General features: G+C 44.6%; 1 protein-coding gene across 1 annotated transcript in view; it reads left to right on the top strand.

Moving 5' to 3' along the window:
* The window catches only part of LOC126424615 (atherin-like), a 134358-nt gene that overhangs the window by 32301 nt on the left and 74139 nt on the right, over window positions 1–27918 (top strand). The gene's annotated exons all lie outside the window — the stretch shown is intronic.

Below are 27918 nucleotides of genomic sequence, written 5' to 3'. Positions count from 1 at the left end.
ATAATTTACCTTTTTCTTAAATTTGTAATATAAATGCAGCAGTACTCTGTAGTTTAACATTGCTACATTCCTGCAATACGACTCAGAGAATTGTTGTGGAAAGTAGCCAACCAAAAGAATCACAAGTGTGCTAGTTACTGCAGAGTTCTTTCGCTGGCGGAGGGGTTGGTGACGGCGACTTGCGAAGTTATGTTGGGGTTATAAATGTTGCATAGTTAGTGAGAGCCGATTTTCAGGAACAGAAGTGGTATGTGACCACTATTTCGCTAATGTTGTCGTTCGTAGCACGCACACGGAGTGCCCCGTGGCAGTGTGTTTCATTTACTTTCTTGTTCGAACATGTAGCCACTTATAAACGGCCTTTACTTCCTACTCTGCTGTCGTGTTCCATGAGTTCCAGAACGCGTTCGATGCAGTTCCACATTGCCGTCTAATGAACAAAATACGAGCCCACGGAATATAAAAGCAACAGTGTGAATTGAAGATTTCCCAGCAAACAGAACATAACATGTCCTTCTGGACGGCGTAACAGTAACTTCGGGCGTACCGCGAGGGAGTGTTAACTGCACTATTACTTTCGCAGTGTATACACTGAAGAGGTAGAGGAACAGATACACCAGCCTAATATCGTGTAGAGCACCCATGGGCACGCAGAAGGGCCGAAACACGACGTGGCATGGACTCGATTAATATCTGAAGTAGTGCTGGAGGGAATTGACACCATGAATGCTACAGGGCTGTACATTAATCCGCAAGTGATGGTGGAGATCTCTTCTGAACAGCATGTTGCTAGGCATTCCAGATATGCTCAATAATGTTCGTGTCTGGGGAGTTTCGCGGCCAGCGGAAGTGTTTAAACTTAGAAGAGTGTTCCTGGAGCCACTCTGTAGTAATCCTGGACGTGTGGGGTGTCGCACTGTCCTGCTGGAATTGCCCAAGACGGTCGGAATGCACCATCGACACGAATTGATGCAAGTGATCGGACAGGATGCTTACGTGTGTGTCATCTGTCATAGTCGTTTCTAGATGTATCAGGGGTCCCATATCACTCCAGCTGCACACGCCCCACACCATTACAGAGCCTCCACCAGCTTGAACAGTCCCCTGTTGACATGCATGGTCCGTGGATTCACGAGGTTGTCTCTATACCCGTACACGTCCATCGGCTCGACACAATTTGAAAAGAGAAGTGTCCGACCTGGTAACACGTTTCCAGTCATCAACAGTTGCACGTCGGTTCTGACAGGCTCAGGCGAGGCGTACAGCTTTGCATCGTGTGGCCATCAAGGTTACACGAGTGGGCCTCCGGCTCCGGAAAGCCCATTTCGATGATTTTTCGTTAAATGGTTCGCACACTGACACTTTTTGATGGTCCAACATTCAAATCTGCAGCAATGCGGAAGGGTTGCACTTCTGTCACGTTGAACGAGTCTCTTCAGTCGTCGATCGTCCCGTTCTTGCAGGATCTTTCTGCGGCCGCAGTGATGTCGTAGATTTGATGTTTTAGCGTGAAATAGTCGCACGGGAAAATCCCCACTTCATTGCCACCTCTGAGATGCTGCGTCGTGTCGCTCGTGCATCGACTATAATACCACGTTCGAGCTCAATGACGTTTTCATAAACTACTAATGCAGCAGCAGTAACCTATCTAACAACTGCTCCGAGCACTCATTGACTTATATAGACGTTGTCGACCGCATCGCCGTATTCTGTCTGTTTAAATATCTCCGTATTTGAATACGCATGCGTATGCCAGTTTCTTTGGCGCTTCAGTGTATATGAACCTAGAACGAGACGTACTGCTCTTCTTTGAACCTTCTCCATTTGCTATATCAGTGCTGCGTGGAACGCATCCCAGAGTGACGGGCAATATGCAACTATAGACGAAACGAGGTGCTTTTGAGCGCAGCGTCCTTTGTTGAACGACTACATTTCTTGAGCATTTTTCCAATGAGTCTCAGTCTCGCACCTGTTTTACCTGCTATTAATTTTATATGGTCATTGACTTCGAACCGCTCCATATGCGTACTCATAGATATTTTCTGTATGTCACTACTTCCCGCGTTTTTTGTGCAATCATGTAATCACACAGAAAGAGATTTTCACTCTGCAGCGGAGTGAGCGCTGATATGAAACTTTCTGGCAGATTAAAACTGTGTGCTAGGCCGAGACTCGAAGTCGTGCACGGCTAGCTCAGTTGGTAGAGCACCTGCCCGCGAAAGCCAAAGGTCCCGAGATCGAGTCTCGGCCTGGCACACAGTTTTAATCTGCCAGAAAGTTTCATGTAATCACACAATAATCTGATTTTGTTTCATATTTGTGCATAATATGTCAAATTTATTTATATGTAGGGTCAACTGCCGTTCCCGGCACCAAGCGTTGATAGTCTGCAGGTGTTCCTGCGTTGCGCTACAGTTTTCTATCGTCTGTATACAACAGCATCATCCGCGAAAAGCCTCCTGGAAATTCCTACACCATCTACTGCGTCATTTGTACACTGACGCGCCGGAGAAACTGGTATAGGCAATGCGTATTCAAATACAGATACATGTCAACAGGTAGAATACGGTACTGCGGTCGGCAACGCCTACATAAGACAACATTTGTTTGATCACTTACTGCTGCTACAGTGGCAGGTTATGAAGATTTAAGTGAGTTTGAACGTGGTGTTACATTCAGCACACGAGCGATGGGACACAGCATCTCAGAGGTAGCGATGAAGGTGAGGATTTTCCCGTACGACCATTTCACGAGTGTTTAAAAAATGGCTCTGAGCACTATGGGACTTCTGAGGTCATCAGTCCCCTAGAACTTAGAACTACTTAAACCTAACTAACCTAAGGACATCACACACATCCATGCCCGAGGCAGGATGCGAACCTGCGACGTGGCGGTCGCGCAGTTCCACACTGCAGCGCCTAGAACCGCTCGGCCACTCCGGCCGGCCTTCACGAGTGTTCCGTGAATATCAGGAATCCGGTAAAACATCAAATCTCCGACATTGCTGGGGCCGGAAAAAGTCCTCCGGAAACGGGACGAACGACGACTGATGAGCATCGTTCAGCGTGACAGAACTGCAACGCTTCCCAAGATTGGTGTAGATTTCAATGCTGGGCCATCAACAAGTGTCAGTGCGCGATTCATTCAACGAAACATCATCGATATGAGCTTTCGGAGCCGAATGTCCACTCGTGTACTCTTGATGACTGCACTAGACGAAGCTTCACGCCTCACCTGGTCCCGTCAACATCGGCAGTGGACTGTGGACTACTGGAAACATGTTGCCTGGTCGGACCAGTCTCGTTTCAAATTGCATCGAGCGGATGGACGTGTACGGGTATGAAGACATCATGAATCCATGGACGCTGCATGTCAGCAGGGGACTCTTCAAGCTGGTGGAGGCTCTGTAATGGTGTGGGGGCATGTGCAGTTGGAGTGACATGGGACCCCTGGTACATCTAGGTACGACCGTGACAGGTGACAGGTACGTAAGCATCCTGTCTGACCACCTGCATCGATTCATGTCCATTGTGCATTCCGTCGGACTTGGGCAATTGGAGGAGGACATTGCGACACTCCACACTTCCAGACTTGCTACAGAGTGGCTCCAGGAACACTCTTCTGAGTTTAAACACTTCCGCTGGCGACAAAACTCCCGAGACACGAAGATTATTGAGCTTATCTGGGACGCCTTGCAACGTGCTCTTCAGAAGAGCTCTCCATCCTCTCGTTCTCTTACGTAATTACGGACAGTCCTGCAGGATTCATGGTGTGAGTTCCCTTCTGCACTACTTCAGACATTAGTTTAGTCCATGCCACGTCGCGGTGCCGCACTTCTGCGTGGTCACGGGGGCCCTACACGATATCAGGGGGGTGTACAAGTTTCTTTGGCTCTACAGTGTAGTAAGCGCGAAAGCACCACGGAAGTGCTCCAGTGGCAGACGGTGCAAGAAAGCGTTTTGCGTGACGATCTGGTTTACTGTTGAACTTCCGAGAGCCTATGTTCGTAGAAGAGTCTACAAATATAATGGTTTGCACTACGTTCATCTCGCAAAAATGCAATGAATATACAATTACAAGGATCAGAGTCCGCATGGAGTGTTACAAGCAATCGTCTCCTTCCCGCGAACCGTACGCGGGGCTGGGACAGTAACAGGAGGAAGTGAAACTGTTGCACAAAGTACCCTCCGCCAAATACCGTAAAGCGGCTTCCGAAGTATAGACACAGATGTTGTAAAAGCGAAATTTTATTGTTTCGATGTGGCCAGTCATTGACGCCAATCAGCGTAACTTAGGACTTGAGCTCAGACGGAAAGTTTTGTTGTCTCTGTCTCCAAGCTCTCTACCCTGTCCACCCTCTGGTCCACCGGATTCGCGACTGCCTCCACTTGCTCCACTTGGGGGGCGTCTCTGTGGCGTTCCTCTGGCTCCCGGGACACGTTGGTATCTGTGGCAATGAGGCGGCCGATATAGCGGCCAAGGCTGCAGTCTCTCTTCTTCGGCCAGCTATTCGCACGATTCCCTTCGCCGATCTACGGAGCGTTTTATGTCGTCGTGTTGTTCTTTTATGGCACACGCATTGGTCGACACTTACCCATAATAAATTGCGGGATGTGAAAGCTCTTCCTTGTGCTCGGACCCCTTCCTCATGAACGCGTCGTCGGGAGGAGGTAATTTTAACTAGACTCCGGATAGGGCACTGTCTTTTTAGCCATCGACATCTTTTAAGCGGCGATCCTCCCCCACTGCTCTCAACTGTGGACGGTGAGACGCCTTTTACTTGAGTGCCCCTGTTTTACTCCGTTACGCGCCCGTCTGCAGCTGTCGCCTGATATATCTTCCATTTTAGCAGATGACACGCACTCAGCCGATCGCGTTCTCGGGTTCATTAGTGCCAGTGAGATGACGTCAGTCATTTGAAGCTCTTTTTGGGGACCAACAACCCCCCTTCTATAGTGGTTTTTTAAGCGTTCCTTCTGTTTTTGGTTTCCCCACTTTTTTAGTTTTGCTCCCATTGCTGCTGGTTTCCAGTTTCGTTTTTTTACCTTTTCCTACGTCACAGACCGGGCGCTAATGACCGTAGCAGTTTTGCGCCCTAAAACCATAACAAAAAAGGGAAGTTTTGTTGAAAGTATCAAGCTGAAAATCATGCGCAGAAACTGAATGCTGCCATCTTGACTATATGAATCATCTCCACCGTCTGACACTGCGAGGCGAGGGCCTGTTTACTTTCTTTACTTCCATTCACGTAAGTGGTACGGTGTTGCATTTTGGGGGAACTCTGTGCCAACACAAGAATATTCTTAACTCTGAAAGGGGCGGTCGGCGACGTGTGCCCGCTCTTCAGGTCCCTCGTACTTCTGTCTTTGCCCCCGCTGTACATGGAATCCCCTCAGGGGATTTGCTGTTGACAATAGTGACTCACTCGGAGGGAAGTGCGACATTCATTCACTGAACGTTAGGCCGCAAAACGATTTGCACTTGGGTAACAGATCCCTATGCATTGTACAGATAGGCCTGTACTCTTCAGTAGGTTTCATTAACCATGTGGTAAACCCCGAGTCTTCAAATCTAAGTGGAAAGGTTTCATTGCCGCGGACTTCTTCTATTCTATACAGAAGTTGTTGGCCGTAGTTCAGAACTTTTCTCTTTAAAGTGTTACTTATTCGTATATTCTGCCATAATTAGTTTCGTGTTTTTTTTTTTTAGTTCTTCAAATCCTTTTCTATCAATTTTCTAGTCCATATTCTGTTAGCTATGAACTGACTGATGACATTCTCTCGGGCTTCTTGCTTTCGGTCGATTACTACTTGGCTATTGTCAAGTGACTGTCGTCAGCACCTCACAATGTCCGCAGAGCACTCAAACGAAGACACGTGGACGTTTAAGCACTTGACGCGGATGTACTGTAAACCCGAGAGAATTGTACCAGTATACATCGCCGATAAACGATGCATTTGAATATTACGTACTGATTCGTCCCAGGACCAAGTAACTTTTACTTGCACGATCGCTCACAGTCTGAACATAATTTTTTCTTTTAAAAAATAAAAATAACCGGAATCTTCGTATGTACTTGCCACCTTTCCTTCCGTCGGGACTAATACTTGAGATGATGTGCACTGCTGCGTTGTCTCCTCCTTGTTAAGAGTGCAAGTGGCCTACTCATCTTGCAGCCACGTCACCATTTCCTTGACGTCAGCCGCAGCATGCTGTGATGACGCACGCGTCACGTTGTGATTAGCAGTGTGGTCCACTGCCGAAGCTGTTACTGCGCTTCCAAGCACTGCTGGCGTTCCAGTGACGTCACCGGCACTCGTTACTGAATATTCATAACGAAGCGTGGCGTCTAACACTGCCCGACACAAGGGAAGACTGGCGCAGCGATTTCGACGAGATTCGACTCACCAGTAAGGGGTTCCGAAGTACATATCTCTTTTGAAAGTGTTTAGGTGGCAGACTAGTGTAGAAATTCTTTTAGCGTAATATTTCATTAGCGTAAAATATTACGTAGAGAGTCTATTTTAAAAAAAATGATTCATCCATATAAAGTCTCTGCAAAAAATGTTAAATCCGCAATTTAATTCATCGTGGTCGGGCGCAGCTTAGCTCTCAATGCAGGCGATTTAATACTATATCAGTTTCCGGTGGAATAGGGATCCTGTTACTTTCGGATAGTATCACAGGGAGCAATTACTAACAACTAAAATACTATTGTTAACAAAAGTTCTCTTCATAAAATGATTCATTTGTGGTAAACAGTCTGAAAGCACGTGTTTGTCTCGTGTCTACTTAACTAGTCATTTCGCTTGTGTTTTTTACGAAATTAAACGTGCTTGAAAATTGAAAATGACAGATTAGATTAGATTAGATTAGATTAATACTAGTTCCATGGATCATGAATACGATATTTCGTAGTGATGTGGAACGAGTCGAATTTTCCAATACATGATATAATTAGGTTAATTTAACAACATACTTAAGTTAATATAACAACTTTATTTTTTTTTGTGTTTTTTATTTTTATTTTTTTATTTTTTTTATTTTTTAATATTTTTTTTTCTTAATTTATATCTAAAAATTCCTCTATGGAGTAGAAGGAGTTGTCATTCAGAAATTCTTTTAATTTCTTCTTAAATACTTGTTGGTTATCTGTCAGACTTTTGATACTATTTGGTAAGTGACCAAAGACTTTAGTGCCAGTATAATTCACCCCTTTCTGTGCCAAAGTTAGATTTAATCTTGAATAGTGAAGATCGTCCTTTCTCCTAGTATTGTAGTTATGCACACTGCTATTACTTTTGAATTGGGTTTGGTTGTTAATAACAAATTTCATAAGAGAGTATATATACTGAGAAGCTACTGTGAATATCCCTAGATCCTTAAATAAATGTCTGCAGGATGATCTTGGGTGGACTCCAGCTATTATTCTGATTACACGCTTCTGTGCAATGAATACTTTATTCCTCAGTGATGAATTACCCCAAAATATGATGCCATATGAAAGCAATGAGTGAAAATAGGCGTAGTAAGCTAATTTACTAAGATGTTTATCACCAAAATTTGCAATGACCCTTATTGCATAAGTAGCTGAACTCAAACGTTTCAGCAGATCATCAGTGTGTTTCTTCCAATTTAATCTCTCATCAATGGACATACCTAAAAATTTGGAATATTCTACCTTAGCTATATGCTTCTGATTAAGGTCTATATTTATTAATGGCGTCATACCATTCACTGTACGGAACTGTATGTACTGTGTCTTATCAAAATTCAGTGAGAGTCCGTTTACAAGGAACCACTTAGTAATTTTCTGAAAGACAGTATTGACAATTTCATCAGTTAATTCTTGTTTCTCAGGTGTGATTACTACACTTGTATCATCAGCAAAGAGAACTAACTTTGCCTCTTCATGAATATAGAATGGCAAGTCATTAATATATAATAAGAACAACAAAGGACCCAAGACTGACCCTTGTGGAACCCCATTCTTGATAGTTCCCCAGTTTGAGGAATGTGCTGATCTTTGCATGTTACGAGAACTACTCATTTCAACTTTCTGCACTCTTCCAGTTAGGTACGAATTAAACCATTTGTGCACTGTCCCACTCATGCCACAATACTTGAGCTTGTCTAGCAGAATTTCATGATTTACACAATCAAAAGCCTTTGAGAGATCACAAAAAATCCCAATGGGAGGTGTTCGGTTATTCAGATCATTCAAAATTTGACTGGTGAAAGCATATATGGCATTTTCTGTTGAAAAACCTTTCTGGAAACCAAACTGACATTTTGTTAGTACTTCATTTTTACAGATATGTGAAGCTACTCTTGAATACATTACTTTCTCAAAAATTTCGGATAAAGCTGTTAGAAGGGAGATTGGACGGTAATTGTTGACATCAGATCTATCCCCCTTTTTATGCAAAGGTATTTATACGAAGAGAAAGGATAGAAAGGGTTTGAAATCGTGCAAAAAGTGCTTCGGTTGCTAAGCGGAAGGAAGTCAATCAAAATGAGTGTGTTTCGTAATCTGCGGAGAAAAGACCAGCGATTATAGATTTGTTATATTTCAAAATTTAAAAAATGCAAGTTGAGACTTTAAATGCTTGTTTCTTCAAAACAACATTTTCCAACGTGACTGGAGTTATAGCTCATGAAATATATACGAAATTACTTGATACCTTGTTGTAACTTCTTAATGTGTTTTTTCTGCTTTATTACGCAGGATTTTTGTTATTTATTTTTATTTCGATATTTGGTGCACGTTTTTATAACGACTATTTGTCGAAAATATGATCTTTTATTTCAGTGTGCCGACATTTGCTTGAAAACAGTTTTTGAAAATATACATACGTACTACGTTAGACAGTGTTATTATTTCCAAAGATTTTGAAATTTTGTTATAGGCTGAAAATTGTGGCGTTCAGAGTCTCACGAACCACCCTCGCCCTCTGCGAAGACCTTTCGTCGATGACGTCTAGTGTCCTCTGTGTGCAAGTTTTTTACTTAAAAAAAATATGTATTACAATCTCAATGATGTACGATATAGATGTAAAGTTAATTTTGTAATTTGTTTGTTATTTTATTCAAAAAATTGTTAATACCGGTTCCAAAAAATGGCTCTGAGCACTATGGGACTCAACTGCTGTGGTCATAAGTCACCTAGAACTTACAACTACTTAAACCTAATTAACCTAAGGACAGCACACAACACCCAGCCATCACGAGTCAGAGAAAATCCCTGACCCTGCCGGGAATCGAACCCGGGAACCCGGGCGTGGGAAGCGAGAACGCTACCGCACGACCACGAGATGCGGGCAGTAACGGTTCCAAAATCAAGAGTCACCCTGTTCCACCTTTTTAAGGTCACGACACTTCTGTTTACGGAAAAAAAAAAATTCTATCAAACGTCACGGCGCAGCATCCGTTTCGGTCGACAGAGAGTCACTAACATATTTGAAAATCGGGAAATTTCATACATAAAATTCAGGAACGAATAGGTGTCCACATATGGAAGAGCTTGCCATTTCGATCGGTTGTGGATAAATTTAAACAGCAATGCCCTTGTTGAAACTACTTCCGAGAATGCAGCCGGGTGACATTTCGACAGGTGTATACCGTGTCATTTTCAAGGCAATTACGCAACCAGATAGCTCTGCGCAAGGAAAGTTGAAATCCCCGTATGCGGGGCATATGCCGAAAGACAACACACACACACACACACACACACACACACGCGCGCGCGTAGCCGCTCTTCAGGTCCCTCGTACTTCTGTCTTTGCCGCCGCTGTACATGGAATCCCATCAGGGGATTTGTTGTTGACAGTAGTGACTCACTCGGAGGGAAGTGCGACGCCGCAAGCACCACCGGCCATCACATACGCTCTACGTCAGAAATTGGTGAATATTAATTACCAAAGGGTGAGGAAGTAGCATTAACTGAGTCCATCTCTTGTGTGATATGGGAGACAGCAGGATTCCAAGCAGTAATTTCAGCGAAAACCTCCATCTCTCAGTTTTAAGGTGACTTTCTAATCCCGGTGTTGCTATACTGTTTAGGATGGCGGGTGCCAAGGAAGTGTTCTGCAGTATCAGATTTGATAAGCCTCTGGGACGGTTTCCCGTAAGTTACTTCAACATTTTACACTGGAAAAACTCAAGTTTCAGTAACGCTCTTGTCGGCTTGGGCGAAGATGCTGAAGCAGTGCAAGGTGCGTGCATTCAGATCAGAGTGAACTTACATGTGTGTGTGAATTTGAACGTGACATAAGTCATTGTAATAATCAGTAGTTCTGTATTGAGGCTGAGAGGGGTCGCAGTGGTGAAAGTCAAACGTCAGGCAAGCTATGAATGTATTGCTCGTATGACGCGTTTCAAAATTTATGCATAATTAGATATCTATAAAAAACCACATAAAAAGATTTCATAAAACACAGTATAGCATTCCGCTTTGATTCAAACCACCTGCGCCAAACTATGCTACAACTACTCAAGTGCCGCACGTACACTATGTGATCAACAGTACCCGGACACCCCCAAAAACATAGGTTTATCATATTAGGTGCATTGTGCTGCCACCTACTGCCAGATAATCCATATCATTGACATCCGTAGTCATTAGACATCATGAGAGAGCAGAATTGGGCGCTCTGTGGAACTCACGGACTTCGAACGTGGTCAGGTGATTCAAATGGTTCAAATGGCTCTGGGACTTAACTTCTGAGGTCATCAGTCCCTTAGAACTACTTAAACCTAACTAACCTAAGGACATCACACACATCCATGCCTGAGGCAGGATTCGAACCTGCGACTGTAGCGGTCGCGCGGTTCCGGACTGTAGCGCCTAGAACTGCTCGGCCATCCGGCCGGCCGTGGTCAGGTGATTGGATGTCACTTGTCATACGTCTGTACGCGAAATTTCCAGACTCCTGAACTTCCCTAAGTCCACTGTTTCCCAAGTGATGGTGAAGTGGAAACGTTAAGGGACACGTGCAGCACAAAAGCGTACAGGCCGACCTCATCTGTTGACTGACAGAGACCGCCAACATTTCAGGAGGATCGTAATGTGTAATAGACAGACATCTATCCAGACCATCACACGGGAGTTCGAAACTGCATCAGGATCCCCTGCAAGTACTATGACAGTTAGGCGGGAGGTGAGGAAACTTGGATATCATGGTCCAGCGGCTGCTAATAAACCACACATCACGCCGATAAATGCCAAACGACGCCTCGCTTGCTGTAAGAAGCGTAAACATTGGACAACTGAACAGTGGAGAAACGTTGTGTGGAGTGACGAATCGCGGCAGACAATGTGGCGTTCCGATGGGAGGGTGAGGGTATGGCGAATGCCCGGTGAACGTCATCTGCTAGCGTGTGTAGTGCCAACAGTAAAATTCGGAGGCGGTATTGTTATGGTTTGGTGGTGTTTTTCATGGAGGGGGCTTGCACCCCTTTTTGTTTTGCATGGAACTATCACATCACAGGCCAACATTGATGTTTTAAGCACCTTCTTGCTTCCCACTGTTGAAGAGCAATTCGCGGATGGCGATTGCATCTTTCAACACGATCGAGCACCTGTTCATAATGCACGGCCTGTGGCGGAGTGGTTACACGACAGTAACATCCCTGTAATGGACTTACCTACGCAGAGTCCTGACCTGAATCCTATAGAATACGTTTAGGATGTTTTGGAACGCCGACTTCGTGCCAGGCCTCACCGACCCACATCGATACCTCTCCTCGGTGCAGCACTCCGTGAAGAATAGGTTGCCATTCCCCAAGAAACCTTCCAGCATCTGATTGAACGTATGATTGCGAGAGTGGAAGTTGTCATCAAGGCTAAGGGTGAGACAACACCATATTGAATTCGAGCATTACCGATGGAGGGCGCCACGAACTTTTAAGTCTTTTCAGCCAGGTGTCCGGATACTTCTGGCCACATATTGTAAACATGACGTTTGTTCGCAGAGGATACACACATTTCTGCACAGAGCGGACCAAGAAGATAGTTTTGTCACCAAGTGCCATTTCAAAATGTTTAGTGGCGCCAAGGCGCATGAACTCCATTCATTTATTACACAGTGCGGTTGATAGATTTTCTTTGTACAAATGGTAATGACTTTACAGTGATAAGAAGTTATACAAAATATTTGTTAAACTCGGGGTTATTTCGTGGCGCCATACATCATCAAAAACTACAGTCACAACTACTGAGAGTTATGACAATGGACACGCAGTTAAAACATGCGACAGCAGTTCAAACATATCCCACAAATATAAATACAGGTAATAAGAAGGAGAATACAAAATTTTCTTTCGAACTTTGACAGTCAATCTTTCAGGCTCTAACCCGATACGTGAAAGTACCCAATATGCTCTAGATCGCTTACTTCAAATAGAATAACCATTTTCTGTTAATGAGCACAACCAGTTTCTGTGAAACAGAAAATACTACAGTATAAGCAAAAATCATACAGAAGTTATAAACTCAAAGTATCAAACACACAGTGTAAGCATACAATCGTACATTTCAATCAAAGTAGAATATTATAGATATACATTACTTCATAAAATGTTTTTGTCCCTTACTTTTTGTAGATTCTGATCATGAATAAATTCCGATGTACGTCATATGAGCAAACTGATTACTTGCCTGATGTTTGACTTCTGCCATTGTGAGCCAGCCAGCATGAGTGCGGAATTAGTGTTTATTATGTATGTGTGGTTTCGAATCACACTTCAAGCGATGATATCTGGTTTTTAGCACGAGAATATACATTGTGATGATGTTTATACGTTGTTGTATTAAATAAAATAAAACTGGTGCATGCTATATGACGTACTGTGAAGGTTTGCCAAAACCGTTTTCTAGTTGTTCTAATTTAAGGTGGGGCATACTTGATTGAGGTTCGCACAGATTTACCCAAAAGGATTTCTTGAGAACGTTGACTTCCTTCCAGCGATTCCCATTTAAATTCCCGGATCGTGTGAGCTAAACTTTTTTATGGGCTGTATTGACTGCTCGCGATCGTAGCACCTCGTTTCCGAATGTCTGTTTTCTTGCCTACTAGCTACGACTCCAGACGTTTCCAGCATCTGCAGGATGGTCAGAAACAGTCTGAAAAACTTGTAAGGGGGTTGTAGGTTAGGTTGTGTTAAGACAAAATGTTCGATACGTTACGCTGTTTCCAAGTTAATTAGATCTGAAGTTAGGCAATCGGGCCTTTGCGCGCGCAGACTCCAACGGCCCGCCAGGTACAATTAGTGTCAGTTGTTTCCATAGCGTAGATGACAGCGCTCGAGACCGCTCAGTTGTTGACTCGGGTTCGATCCTTACCACTGTCCCATGTCTTTTGTATCGCTTTCTTGTTTGGTTTTAAGAAAAAAAACGAAAAACACGTTTGGCACCACGTTTGTGACAGAAGAGCTGGAATTGCCTTCACCACGAGCAGATTGGCTATCTCCAATGGTAGTTAACTCGTAAACGGCGCAACGTATAGAATTTTTTCGTAACAATTATTTCTCAACGCAGCCTACCCCGCGACACCGTTATGGGCTTTTGACACAGTTTCTCAGCACCCTGTACAAAAGGCCTATTCCATGGCGAAGACAGTCACCACGTCAGGGTAGGAGTCAGCCTACCCAGGAGCAACAAAAATTTGATTGCCGGTATTTATTGCAGACCCAGTCTAAAAATTTGATATGCTGTCGTAATCTACTCATTAAGAGGTACAACCTTCCATCAAAGCATTAACACCATGTCATAACCTTAAAGTCAGAAACTAAATAAATCTTGAGGCAACGTTAAGTAACGGCGTGCGACTTGCACAGACTGTGTTCGTCAACTGTTCAAGAATGACGGCACTTACCGACGTCCAACAAACATTACACGTAATTTAAAACCTGCTTGTAAATATTTCTCTCTGACACACAAATGTAGATTAGGCTAATTTTACTAGTAGCCTTGGTTAGTTATGGTGCTACCCGCCCTACACGTAAGTTCGGTGTGTTGAATACCTCTCCGGCGTTACCTCATAACGATCGCTTTCGGTACGCATGCAGTCGGTGTCCTACTAGATTCCCGCTAGAAACCGGAAATGGTAAACCGTCCTGAAAGTGAGTGAGGATGTATAAAGTGCTGCGTAATCTACGGAACATTTTTGTTCAACAGAGTTATCCTCCTGTTTGTTACTTAAAAATAAACTGTATTTATAGCAAAATTGAAACTGTCGCTGTTTCAATTAGATTTTCTTCGAATATTGTTGATCTGTAATATGAAACAGAGGGCTGATGTTGTGAAAATAAGAAAACAATACAGATTTATTACATGGAGATAGAAAATGCAATGTCCTCAACAAGAAAGTAAAAAACTCATAAGAAAATACATCAAACATCGTTTTAAAACTTCGTCCTAATTACATAAAACATTTTTCTGTTATTCATAAACACTGTTCTCATTTATCAATTTTACCAGGTAACTCTTGGCTTTGATCATGTTGAAGAACATTCTATTGACTACAAAATAATTGTAACAATTACTTTTTTATGTTTGTGCGAGTAAACTGTACTACACCCCCACGATATTATTGCCCTTGGCCTCCCGTGCCCTTTACCAGAAACAGGAGATGAAGTTACAATAAATTGGTGCAGTTGTGACTAGAAAGCGCATTGCACTGTGAATGACTTACAGGCAACTGTGCAGATACCATGAATTACAGCGCGTCCTCGAAAAATATCGCGGTAAAAACTTCATCCCAGGCGAAATAATTCTGAAGTCGACTAACATTTACATCAGTAGTAATTTCTTCGATTACATAAAAGCGCAGAAGTTAGGCGATCAACTAATTTTATTATTTATAGAATGCAATTTATATCCTGTAAGGACATGAAAAGGGCTATGGACTATCGCTGAATGATGTCCTGAAACAACCAAAGAAACAAAGAAAGGTGGTGAAATCGTGGGATCTCAGTTTCTCTTTTACGCGTTTATTTATGTTTCTTTGTCTGCCCACTACCACCCGTAATCCTACCATTTACTAGGTCCTATATGTAGTGCAGCAAAACTGCCGAACCCTGATTTCGTTAGAGCAGCTCTATCTACCCTGAAGCTCCAAAGAAACTGGTATAACCATGCGTATTGAAATACAGAGATATGTAAACAGGCAGAAGACGGCGCTGCGGTCGCAACGCCTATATAAGACAAGTGTCTCGCGCTGTTTTTAGATCGGTTACTGCTGCTACAATGGCAAGATATAGGTGAGTTTGAACGTGGTGTTAAAGTCGGCACACGAGCGATGGGACGCAACATCTTCCAGGTAGCGATGCAGTGGGGATTTTCCCGTACGGCCATTTCACGAGTGTACGGTGAATACCTGGAATCCGGTAAAACATCAAATCACCGACATCGCTGCGTCCGGAAAAAGTTCTGCAAGAACGGGACCAACGACGACTGAAGAGAATCGTTCAACGTCACAGAAGTGCAACCCTTCCGCAAATTGCTGCAGATTTCAATGCTGGATCATCAACAACTGTCAGCGTGCGACCCATTCAACGAAACATCACCGATATGGGCTTTCGGAGACGAAGACTCACTCGTGTACCCTTGATGACTGCACAACATAGAGCTTTATGCCTCGCCTCAGTCCGTCAACGCCGACACTGGACTGTTGATGACTGGAAACATGTTGCCTTGTCGGACGAGTCTCGATTCAAATTTTATCGAGCGACTGGACGTGTACGGGTCTTTAGACAACTTCATGAATGCATGTACCCTGCATGTCATTAGAGGACTGTTCAAGATGGTGGGGGCTCTGTAATGGTGTGGAGCGTGTGCAGTTGGAGTGATATGGGGTGCGTGATACGTCTAGATACGACTCTTGACAGGTGACACGTACGTAAGCATCCTGTCTGATCACCTGCACCCATTCATGTCCAATGTGCGTTCCGACGGACTTTGGAAAATTGCAGCGCGAGAATGCGACACTTCAAACGTGCAGAATTGGTACAGGGTAACTCCAGGAACACTCTCTTGAGTTTAAACACTTCCGTTGGCGACCAAACTCCCCACATTAATGAGCATATCTGGGATGCCTTGCAACATGGTGTTCGGAAGAGATCTCCACCCCCTCGCACTCTTACGGATTTTTAAGAGCCGTGCAGGATTCATGGTGTCAGTTCCCTCCAGCCCTACTTCAGACATTAGTCGAGTCCATGCCATGCCGTGTTGCGGCACTTATGCGTGCCTCGGGGTGGCCGTACACGATATTAGGCAGGTGTACCAGTTTCTTCGACTCTTCAGTGTACGACACACAGTTTAAGATATACGACGTGATAAACATCGCGATTCGTGAATGACACACACAGTGGCTACGGTTACTATAAGCCACACCACAAGTTGGGAAACGGGGCCAAATTTCTAGTAGTTTACTGTGGAGTTGAGATTTTCACAAATGTTTTATTCGTATCTTATATAAACTAGCAGTACGGCAATAAACAGGCTTTTAAACACGCCGCTAATGGCAATCAAATAATTTATAGCAATACAACAATTTTAAAAAAATTTAAAGAACATTAGTAAACAGGCTACTAAAGTAAATACAGAACTTTGTTAATAAGGTATGGTGAAGTAGTGAAGCTACCAAACCGCCATTAAAAGAATTAAACAGGTCTCAGCAAACACACGATTAATGGCAATAAAAGGAATTTACAAACTTGGAGGAATTTAAAAAAAAATTTAAACAAAAGTATCCTGGAATATCATTAGAACATAATAGATATGGCGGACCCGTGTAAAGTGGCCACAAATCACCCACTCAAGGATGCTCTGGCTAGACAGAATACTGACCCGTTTAAATACGCCCGTCAACACAATTGCCACTCTCAGGCTGGTCACTGCACCGACTTTTAGCCAGCGAAAACTTGTAATAAGATGGCTTAACTTGCTGACAGAATTAGAGCTAACCTCGTGCAAGGAAACATTACACCACACAGTCCTGAATGAGCGACGCATGATCAACCAACAAGAAGCATGAATTTACTCATAACCCACTACAGAATAGCGAAACAATTAAACTGCCAAAACTACACCTCCCACCGGACAGTAACGAGAGGAGGAGGAAAGATCACTGTCTTCAATTACACCGGTGCCAGAGACAGGAAAACCGGTCGCCCGAGGCCACAAGGCAGAAGAGACGCTGGTTACACAAAATTATTACTTAATGATTAAACCTTCCACGAACTTAACTTGCAGTTATGCTCGAACAGGCTGTACACGACCTCCGATGGCAAGGATCCACACACCCGACCGCGCACGCGTCGCCAGCGTACCCAACACGCCACGGTCACGCGACAACACGCTCTGTCACCGGAGTTCACGTCTTCTCTGGAACGTTGACGGGTAGTGACCGCTCCTTCATGTTAGGTGTCTCCTTTTAAACTCCAGTGTTGAAACGGAGGACTTAAGGAAGCTTGTTAACGTCCCACCAAGACGAAATGAACAGCAACTACTCGTGGGGTGATTCTGTATACAACCAACACGCGGGGAGCTCTTCCGTCAACTCGACCCGCTCGTTACACACAACCGACATACATCACGTGGCGACTCCGTACAAACGACGACGCCTGGTCCGCGCTGGCGAGCCACACTCTCTGCGTGCAACTCCCAACTTCAGCGCCACCACACGAGCTTACAACCGGTCAAAGATCTCACTTCCTCCATAGCAGTTTCCCGGAAGCAAAACGCAGATATCGATAGCCGAGGGGAAAAAGACAACCAAGCAGCCACTTAATCACAGACAACATATCAAACAAACATGTAAGGGGATGGAAAGGAAAACCAATGCAATCTAAACACATGGTGTAGCACGAGTCGATACACGGCTCAGTGAACTATTATAAGGTTGTCGTGAAAAGCAATGCCTCCGAATTTTTTATGTGAGAAATATACAACTTTTTAAATAAAATAAACGTTATTAGCATTGTTCATCTGTGTACTTCATGTCTATATATTTCTGTACATAGTCACACTGGCGTCGAACACGTTTCTCTCAACGAGAGACCATTCACTTCAGAGTGTTTGACTTTGTTGACCTCTGCCTGCACCGCTTCGTCGCTATCGAAGTGAAGTCCTCGAAGGTGTTCTTTAAACTTTTGAAACAGATGAAAATCGTGAAAGTGGCCAAGTCGGGACTGTATGGAGGACGACCGACGGCTGTGAACCCAAGACGTCGGACTGTGGCAGGTGTCGCAGCGCTGGTGTGCGGTCTGTCTCTGACAGGCTGGAGGAGAGCGTGCTCCATGTGTGTGGAGGAACTCTTCGAATTCGAAACTAGATTACAGCGAGGCTGTTTCTCTCCCACCGACGTAGTTACAGTACGTTACGCACCTCATATATCACAAGCTACAATTCGGAGCCTTCTAAACGAAGAGGGCTGCAGATATGCAGACTTGAAGAATAACGATGTGGAATGATCATAACGTTTGTTTTATTTAAAAAGCTTTAAGAGTTTCCGCATAAAAATTCGGAGGCATTACTTCTCAGCACGCCGTGGTAGATGTTCCTTAAAACGGCGGCCAATTTAGCCTGAGTACATTCTTCCAGTATTTAATAATGAGAGCCCTTAGCGGCTTCTAACAAACTTTAAACGTAATTTGTAAGCTTTGTTAAACTTTTATACACGGGAGCTGGACTCTTAATAGAATCATTAGTGGCAATTACTGGTACTCTAGAACTTGTCGTTCTGGAGTCTTACAGGCAGCTTCCTTCACAGAAGTGTTGTACGCCTGAAGAGTACTTCCAACAAATGTAGGTATCGTATTTGCCTTTCCTACTACAGGTTTTACGATTTCGCATAACTTGTTAGTATTATCCGTAAACAACATATGGCATGTTGGTCTCATTACTCTTTTAATCAATCATTGTCTTGCTTATAAGCGTTATGTTGTATTTGTCGACATTTAAAAAGAGGTGCCATTCATTGCATCGAGTGGAAAATTTGTACTGTCCAAGTTTTTTTCCCCCGAATATTCTCAATCCAATGTAGTGGACTGAGTCGTATTAGTCGAAGATGCATTGAGATAAAATACCTCGGAAGCTAATCTGTGCTGTTTTTAGTCGACGCTGTGATAGTGTTGGACGGCTTTCGTAAATCTACGGCAAGGGTTGCTACCTGTTATCTGCAGCTGTCTGCCAGGTTTCGTGTATGAATAAAGGAAACTGGGCTTCACTTGAGGAGATTTGCGTGGACTTGTGTGTTTTCTGCGACGTAATGTTTCAGCTTGGAATTTCCTATGACAAGTCCCTTACGTAGTATTACCCATCGGCGCTATACTTTTATCGAATGGTCGTAAAGCCTCATTCAAACAGGTAGTTCTGTGCGTAGCAGGGTTACCTGCTCTGTTTCCTAAACCACAAGGAGAGCAAGATAATGTCGTTACATTGTTGGAAGAGGTAGATGGTGGAGACAGGATGAGGCTAATATGTGAGTAGGTTTCCAGTTTTGTACGTGCACGCTTGTTGTTTCCATTTTCTGCACTGGACCACACAGCCCCATAAACCTCCCTCCCCCCCCCCCCCCCAAACGGCCTCCCTATTTTCCTGTTGAATTCGCATATGGAGCTCTAAAGCTCTAATTTCACCCATTTCTTCGTCGTGGTCATTTCGAAAGACACTAGTCGGTCTCCAAGAGACCAATGCCGCCCTCAGGAGTTGTCTCACCATTAGGCGGGTGCTGAGCTGTTGCATAAGCCTCGAGGACGTTGTCGGAGTCATTCTGCTGGTGCACTTACTGGCACAGCTACGGTCACTTCCTGTGTGATGGTCTGCATAGATGTCTGCCTACTACACATTACGACCCTCTTCAACTGTTAGCGGTCTGTGTCAGTCAACAGACGAGGTCGGCCTGTACGCTTTTGTGCTGTAATGTTCCTAATAGATAGTTGCCCATCCACTCATTACTGGCGCACACTAAGGTGACGAATCCCGTAAGAGTTCGGGCAACCTGTGCGCATTCGCACAGACGAAGGCCAATGACCGGGTAGCCATTTAACTATATATGAAGATAGTAACTGTTCTCGAAGGAACAGATACCATTGATGACCGTACAGCTTCTCTAGAATAAATGGTACTTGACTGATACCCTCAGCTGCCGACAGGTGTTGCTGATATACCTCTTACGGGAATCGTCACCTTAGTGCGCGCGAGTAATGAGTGGATGGGCAAAATATCTATCAGGTACATTACGTATGTATATTATGGACAGTTGGGAATGCGGGCCTCCGGGAGGCGTGCAAGGGACGCTATTCATCTGTGTCCTCGGTGGCTCAGATGGATAGTGTGTCTGCCATGTAAGCAGGAGATCCCGGGTTCGAGTCCCGGTCGGGCACACATTTTCAGCTGTCCCCGTCGAGGTACATCAACAACATATGTCGGCAGCTGAGGGCTTCAATTGATTGTCATTTAGATACATGAAATACTGAAAAATCATTTTTGAAAGAAATTTCCACCATTTTACTGTTAATTGTTCATTTATTTTACACCCCCACGATTTTGGTTTTCCAGCCATTTCAAGTGCATGTTAACATTTGTCTCACGTGTCTTTGACATGTCATCATCGACATACTTCTGACTTTATAGACCGGTTGTCGTTGTCTAAAAGATCAGAAATATGTTTCGTCGACGATGGCATGTCAGAGACAGGACAGACATATTTCAACATGGACTTGAAAATAGCTACGAAGCCTAAATGATGATTGCATAAAATAAATGAACAATTAACAGCAAAAATGTGGAAATTTCTTTTAAAAAGACCTGTATGACTATAGTCCACAACGAAGGAAAAATTGCATTGAAAAACAGATCTTTGTTGCCCCTGCAAGCCGTTAGGTAGGCAACGTGCAACAAGTTACTTGTTTCGTGTTAAAATTGTTTACTTTCACCCGGGAGTTTTTATTATTTAGAAATGATCATCGTAATTTGTCACGTTTGAAGTTCAAACCATTGTTCTGGATTGACTTCCTTGCGCTAATTGACGTGTCACATGGTACGCACCTAACGGGACGGCTACACTCGGACGATAACATTTCGACATAATGCGGGGGCCGACCGCTGTGTGGGAATCACCAATCCGGCTGATAGGACGCGCGCGCTGTGAGCGCTAACCGACGAGTCATTCAGAATATTCCCACCCCACCCACGCCGCGCCTGGCCGCTAGTAAATACACGACACTGTGGCGTAACCCCCGACATAATTCACAGATTCATTGAACGCGGAACAGAGTAATAAAGGACGCTCTGGGAAAATTTAACGTACCACCGATTAATGTTTTCATAGCTCATCTCCTCCCTCCAACATCGCTCAGCAACATTGTGCGGAAACGCCGCTTAATGACTGCCTGATGGTCTAACGGAGAAAATAGCCCGATAGAGGTTGTAATGATCGCTCGACCGTTGCCGTGTTTAAAACGCTGTCAGCGCAGAGTAATGCAGCTGCCAATTGACGTACGAGCATCGGATGCAATGAGTTTTGGCTTTGCTTGGAGCCGGTAAAAATGACAGGCACGAAATAGAAGAAAAAGAAGTTTGTTCAATAGGACAAATACACGGCGTGATTGAGTTGCCCCTACAGATCCCATTTTATGCAACCCGCAGTTTTATATCTGGACTTCAAAAATCACGATCGATATTTTCATATTCTTTAGCTCGCTACGCTCAAACTATTAGGCTACAGAAAAAAAATAGCAACTTTTTGTAGGAAATTTAATGTACTTAAGTTTTGTACTGGGTTTTGTTTTTTCTGGAAACAGTAGTTTGAGATGTTGAAGAAAAGCTACGGAAGTGTCATTTAAACGCACTCCTCCTCCCCTGCGCACACACGCGCACAGCCAGACAGACACAGAGAGACACAGAGACACACACAGAGAGAGAGAGAGAGAGAGAGAGAGAGAGAGTGAGAGTGTCACTCACTCACTCACTCACTCATTCACTCTCACCCCACCGGTCAGGGTTTCTAGTACGTTGTTCATGCCATTTCCTCCGACGCCAGTACAAAAATTTGCTGCTGGAGGAATTATTTCCCACATTAGACGAATTTTGGTCTTCAGTGGCTTGACCTCATCACGCCATCGGCTTGGTCAAACACATACAGATTGGAAAACTGGCGTTTGCTAAATTTTACCTAACACTTTTGTGCATCTTAACGGTATAAAATAAACAATTGCATGGTCGTATTCGCCAGGCCTTCTGACTACGAAACTACTGTGCTTGTTAGAGTTGAGTTAGGATCGAATTGTCACCGTAATTATAGTCAGCGTAACGTTTACAAAAGTCGCTTAAAAAAGAAGTAGCCAACTATTCTGGTGGCGTAATAGCCCAGTCAACAGAGACCAAAAGAGGTCTACTATCGGGAATAGTTGTAGTCGAAAAAATCTCTACAGTGGTAGGACAAAGTGCCATGAACACTATACTAGAAATCCTAACTGGTGAGGGATGAGTGTGGGTTGGAGGTGCGTTTGAAGGTAATTTTTGCTCGTTTTTCTTGAACAACTGCAAAGCTGTGGCCTCCAGCGAAACTGCATTAAATTTCCTACCAAGAGGTCTTGTTCATTTTATCTGTAGGAGTGATAGTTTTTGCGATGGAGGGTAACCTGATTAAAGAAGGATGGGAACACAGCAGTGAGTCGCAATCCCACCGGAGTTTTATTAGTCTCGCATATCCACATTACAGCTATAGACAGCCATCTTCAGTGCATGTAACTTAGTAACCGTCCAACAAATTCGCATCAGCACATGTCACCATACGTCGTGTGCATAGGCCTACGCTACGTGAAGCGTTTGCTGCCAGTTTCCAAAGGCTTTACAAATCGAAGTCTGAGGTGTATTGTAGCCGATCACAATTACAATGAAGGCAAGTGAAGGTATTTTGTTTGTAACTCCTGTCTCCTTGATCTTGATTTTCTGAGACATTCACCAAACTTTTAAGACGCACCTTTTACGAGCTGAACATACGACGATTATTCCCAGAATGAGATTTTCACTCTGCAGCGGAGTGTGCGCTGATATGAAACTTCCTGGCAGATTAAAACTGAGTGCCCGACCGAGACTCGAACTCGGGACCTTTGCCTTTCGCGGGCAAGTGCCCTACCTTCTGAGCTACCGCAGCACGACTCACGCCCGGTACTCACAGCTTCTACCAGTATCTCGTCTCCTCTGCAAGGTTCGCAGGAGAGCTTCTGTAAAGTTTGGAAGGTATGAATAGACTAACTAATATACAGGGTATTACAAAAAGGTACGGCCAAACTTTCAGGAAACATTCCTCACACACAAAGAAAGAAAATATGTTATGTGGACATGTGTCCGGAAACGCTTACTTTCCATGTTGGAGCTCATTTTATTACTTCTCTTCAAATCACATTAATCATGGGATGGAAACACACAGCAACAGAACGTACCAGCGTGACTTAAAACACTTTGTTACAGGAAATGTTCAAAATGTCCTCCGTTAGCGAGGATACATGCATCCACCCGCCGTCTCACGGAATCCCTGATGCGCTGATGCAGCCCTGGAGAATGGCGTATTGTATTACAGCCGTCCACAGTACGAGCACGAAGAGTCTCTATATTTGGTACCGGGGTTGCGTAGACAAGAGCTTTCAAATGCCCCCATAAATGAAAGTCAAGAGGGTTGAGGTCAGGAGAGCGTGAAGGCCATGGAATTGGTCCGCCTCTACCAATCCATCGGTCACCGAATCTGTTGTTGAGAAGCGTACGAACACTTCGACTGAAATGTGCAGGAGCTCCATCGTGCACGAACCACATGTTGTGTCGTACTTGTAAAGGCACATGTTCTAGCAGCACAGGTAGAGTATCCCGTATGAAATCATGATAACGTGGTCCATTGAGCGTAGGTGAAAGAACATGGGGCCCAATGAAGACAAAACGTTCACAGAAAATCTGTGTTGATGACGTAATTGCACAACTGCGTGCGGATTCTCGTCAGCCCACACATGTTCATTGTGAAAATTTACAATTTGATCACTTTGGAATGAAGCCTCATCCGTAAAGAGAACATTTGCACTGAAATGAGGATTGACACACTGTTGGATGAACCATTCGCAGAAGTGTACTCGTAGAGGCCAATCAGTTGCTGATAGTGCCTGCACACGCTGTACATGGTACAGAAACAACTGGTTCTCCCGTAGCACTCTCCATACTGTGACGTGGTCAACGTTACATTGTACAGCAGCAACTTCTCTGACGCTGACATTAGGGCTATCGTCAACTGCACGAAGAATTGCCTTGTCCATTGCAGGTGTCCTCGTCGTTCTAGGTCTTCCCCAGTCGCGAGTCATAGGCTGGAATGTTCCGTGCTCCCTAAGACGCCGATCAATTGCTTCGAACGTCTTCCTGTCGGGACACCATCGTTCTGGAAATCTGTCTCGATAGAAACGTACAACGCCACGGCTATTGCCCCGTGCTAATCCATACATCAAATGGGCATCTGCCAACTCCGCATTTGTAAACATTGCACTGACTGCAAAACCACGTTCATGATGAACATTAACCTGTTGATGCTACGTACTGATGTGCTTGTAGAGCAACGAGTCGCATGTCAACACAAGCACCGAAGTCAACATTACCTTCCTTCAATTGGACCAACTGGCGGTGAATCGAGGAAGTACAGTACATACTGACGAAACTAAAATGAGCTCTAACATGGAAATTAAGCGTTTCCGGACACATGTCCACATAACATCTTTTCTTTATTTGTGTAGTAGTTAGTGATGAGATGGGCGTGTTCTATGCGGAAGGCGGGTACTACCTAGTGTTAGACACACAAAGTTACTGCAACAAGTATGGGCCTGAAGATGATGTAACAACATCGGAACTAGTTGCCAATAAAACCAACACCTGAATACAGCTGGAGGAATTACGTCATTTTTTTTAACATATATTATACTAGCTGTCGTCGCAAGTCGCCCGCTTTATTATGGATATACGGTGATTGGTTCAAATGGCTCTGACCACTGTGGGACTTCACATCTGAGGTCATCATTCCCCTATTCATTATAGGGGACTTAGAACTACTTAAACCTAACTAACCTAAGGACATCACACACATCCATGCCCGAGGCAGGATTCGAACCTGCGACCGTAGTAGTCGCGCGGTTCCGGACTGAGCGCCTGAACCGCTAGACCACCGCGGCCGCCTATACGGTGATTCATTATGGTCCCCTGCACATTACAATCGGCACAACATAGTTGTTGGCAGGGTGTGTTACCACCACGGATGGTAGGGTCCTCCCTTACTGTCCACGAAGTTGGTGAGGAGTGTGTGTGTTACGGTGTTCTAATTCTCCCCCATTGTGTTTGACAATTGCTGGATGGCGTTTCTTGCAATTGGACGTGCTACATCACGTTTCCCTAATGGATCTCACACGTGTTTGGCGGGACTTGAGTCGGGTAACTAGCAGGCAAGTCCTTTCGCCTAATGTCCTCTCGTTGCAAGAGCTGCTCCACCTGCGCTGTTCGACGCAGTCGCGCATTGTGATCCACAAAAATGAAGTCACGGCCGAATGCACCCATTAAAAAGTCTGGAGGTCAGTGCTCTCACGCAACACTATGCCTGCCGGCACTATAGCAGCTGGACCACCAAAACCATCATGTGACATGGTGACAGTGAGAACACGTAATGCACCCACGAACGTTGTGGCACATGATCGTCCTAGCGGTCCAGGTTTATGACGCGACGGCATAATGTTGCATGCCCGTTCTGACCTCGAAATCTTCCAACGCGGTACACTAATCAGACAACAATATTATGACAAGTACTCCTTAATTTTTTCTTTCTTGGGTCCATTCGGCCCTGACTTCATTTTTATTGTGGACAATTCACGACTATCAAACAGCGCAGGGGGAGCAGCTCTTGCAACGGGAGGAGATTCGGGGAATGGACTGCTCTGTCCGTTCCCCCGATTTAAATCCCTTAGAACCCGTGTGGGATGCCCTGGGGACACGTACAGCACGCCCACATGCCGCAGTTTCCAAACGCGCAGGTGGACGAATGGGATGTCCGCCACAAGGAGTCCTTACCAACCCTCCGGCCACCACTGGACGAAGTTAAAGAGGATGCATTGCCGACCATGTTGATTACACACCCTGTTAACAACAGTCTTCACGCCTTTTTTTAATGTCCAGGGGGTCATCCTGCACCGCAGACTCCGCTGTAATAATTGTCTTCTAATAAGAACATCATTTCCGTTCGTTTGCAGTTACAGTATATACAAACCACACACGCTGTGCACAATTTCATTCTGCAGTATAACAGATACATCACAGTGGTACAAACAAGATGTCAACAGACGAGTTGGAGCCTTTTCCTGTGGCATAATACCACCATGATGTATCTGTTACTCTCAGAATCAAATTGGTTCAAATGGCTCTGAGCACTACGGGACCTAACATCTGAGGTCATCAGTCCTCTAGAACTTAGAACTACTTAAACCTAACTAACCTAAGGACATCACACACATCCATGTCCGAGGCAGGATTCGAACCTGCGACCGTAGCGTTCGCGCTGTTCCAGACTGAAGCGCCTAGCACCGCTCGGCCACTCCGGCCGGCCAGAATGAAATTGTGTATCTCATATTTATATAGTCAAGGTGTAATTTCTGAAACATGCGTTATTCCAAATATGTTTTTGTACATAATGTTTTGCTGATGACTATGGATTATTTTCATAAATTTTTATTCGACTCTGTCTTACACTTCGGAAATGTAAACATTATTGTGGCGTAGTCGCTTGCTCCAGTAGTAGGTGCAGACATAGCTTTCTGTTATATGGTAGGCACCGTTATAACTACATTAAAGAGCCAAAGAAACTTCACCATCTGCCTAATATCGTGTAGGACCTCCGCGAGCAGGTACAAGTGCAGCAACACGGTGTGGCATGGACTCCACTAATGTCTGAAGTAGTGCTGGAGGGAGCTGACACAGTGAATCCTGTTGGGCTGTCCATAAATCCGTAAGAGTACGAGGGGGTGGAGGTCTCTCCTGAACAGCACGTTGCAAGGCATCCCAGATATGCTCAGTAATGTTCATATCTGGGGAGTTTGGTGCACAACGGAAGTGTATAACTCATATGAGTGTTTCTGGACCCACTGTGTACCAATTATGGACCTGTGGGGTGTCGCATTGTCCTGCTGCAATTGCCCAAATCCGTCGGAATGCACAATGGACATGAATGGATGCAGGTGATCAGACAGGATGCTTACGTACATGCCACGTGTCACAGTCGACTCTAGACGTATCAGGGGTCAAATATCACTGCAACTGCACACGCTCCACACCATTACAGAGCCTCCACCAGCTTGAACAGTCCCTTGCTGACATGTAGGCGCCATGGATTCATGAGGTTGTCTCCATACCTGTCCACGTCCATCAGCTCGATGTAATTTAATACGAGACTCGTCCGACCAGACAACATGTTTCCAGTCATCAACAGTCCATTGTCGGTGTTGAGGGGCCTAGGCGAGGGATAAAGCCTCGTATCGTGTAGTCATCACGGGTACACGAGTGGGCCTTCGACTCGAAAGGGCCATATCGATGATGTTTCGTTGAATGGTTCGCACGCTGACAGTTGTTCATGGCCCAGCATTGAAATCTGCAGCAATTTGCTGAAGAGTGCACTTGTGTCACGTTCTGCCTTCGTTGGTTACGTTCTTGTAGTATCTATTTCCGGCAGCAGCGATGTCGTAGAGTTCATGTTTTAGCGGATGCCTGATATTCACGATACACTCGTGAAATTGTCGTACGGGAAAATCTCCATTTCATCGCTACGTCGGAGATGCTGTGTCCCGTCGCTCGTGCGCCGTCTATAAAACCAGGGACAGACTCACTTAAGTCTTGATAAGCTGCCA

The sequence above is a fragment of the Schistocerca serialis genome, chromosome 10 (assembly GCF_023864345.2).
Source record: "Schistocerca serialis cubense isolate TAMUIC-IGC-003099 chromosome 10, iqSchSeri2.2, whole genome shotgun sequence".
Lineage (NCBI taxonomy): Eukaryota > Metazoa > Arthropoda > Insecta > Orthoptera > Acrididae > Schistocerca > Schistocerca serialis.
This window is presented reverse-complemented; position numbering and strand designations above follow the sequence as displayed.